The sequence below is a fragment of the Egretta garzetta genome, unplaced genomic scaffold (genome assembly GCF_000687185.1).
Source record: "Egretta garzetta isolate BGI_Z169 unplaced genomic scaffold, ASM68718v1 scaffold322, whole genome shotgun sequence".
NCBI classification, from domain to species: Eukaryota; Metazoa; Chordata; class Aves; order Pelecaniformes; family Ardeidae; genus Egretta; species Egretta garzetta.
The window spans coordinates 4,816,164-4,817,469 of NW_009259044.1; the positions used below are offsets into that span (position 1 = coordinate 4,816,164).

Consider the following 1,306-nt stretch of genomic DNA (forward strand, 5'->3'; position numbering starts at 1 on the left):
TCCAACTGGACTCTGCCCCGCCGATCAGAACTCTCTGGGCCCTGTCATTCAGCCAGTTCCGAATCCACTTCACTGTCCACTCATCCAACCCATACTTCGTGAGCTTCCTTATGAGGATGTTATGGGAAACAGTATCAAAAGCCTTGCTGAAGTCAAGGTAGACAACATCCACCGCTCTCCCTTTGTCTACCCAGCCGGTCATGCCATCATAGAAGGCTATCAGATTGGTCAGGCATGATTTCCCCTTGGTGAATCCGTGCTGGGTACTCCTGATGATCTTTTTGTCGTCCACTTGCTTGGAGAGGACACTCAGAATGAGTTGTTCCATCACCTTTCCAGGGACAGAGGTGAGACTAACCGGCCTGTAGTTCCCTGGGTCCTCCTTCTTGCCCTTTTTGAAGACTGGAGTGACATTGGCTATCTTCCAGTCATCAGGCACCTCTCCTGTTCTCCACGACCTTTCATAGATGATGGAGAGTGGCTCCGCAATGACGGAGCCTCTGTAAGGCACATATTGAGCAGATCAGTACCAAATATACAGTTAAGGAGAAGAATTCGTGCTTATTCCTTCTTTGACTGTGAAATGAGAAATGTCACCTGTATTCTTAGCTCAGACACAGCCTTTGTTGGACAAATCACTAAACAGCTCTTTAATAACATCTTTATTTTTCAGCATGGTGTTCTACCTCTCTATTTCACAATAACAGATTAATGATTTCTAAAGCATTTGGAAACCAAAGGACAGCTTTGGGAGCTAAGGGCCAAGGTGTATGACTTGCTAATTCAGCATTTGTTTACAAGGGCACTCAGCTGATGCCTTTGGTTTTGTTTTCTGTCCTGTTACCACTCCCAAGCCTGTCAGCTGGGGTCCCTCGATTTGTGCAAGGGAGCAGAGCCTGAGCTCTGACTTTGCCTGATAGAGCGGGACAAGCCCAGCCTGGCATGGTTGTGATGCCCTGACGGATAATGGTTTCCACTAAAGTAAATCTGTCAGGTTGACTTGTGACAATGGCCTGAGATTGCGAATGCTCACAAAAGGATCATTTTAAGACAGATGATTGCTTTGTCCTTTCCCTTTATTTTCTGTGCCTGGCAGGTGTCTCCCTCTGTCTTCTTCTGTTTCCTTGGCCCATCTGTGGAGTATGCTCAGCACAGATGAGATCTTCAAAGAATCTGCTGTCAAACTCGGTCTTGTCTAAGCATATGTATACTAAGAGTTTTTGGAGACTTAGAACTAGACCAAATGTGGGTGCTTTCTAACAGGAACAGCAAACAACATACCTGATAACAAGGAAACTTTCTCTGT

At 45.9% G+C, this 1,306-nt stretch overlaps 1 protein-coding gene across 1 annotated transcript in view; it reads left to right on the forward strand.

Moving 5' to 3' along the window:
* Positions 1 to 1,306, forward strand: part of AGBL1 (ATP/GTP binding protein like 1) — a 293,048-nt gene that overhangs the window by 116,419 nt on the left and 175,323 nt on the right. The gene's annotated exons all lie outside the window — the stretch shown is intronic.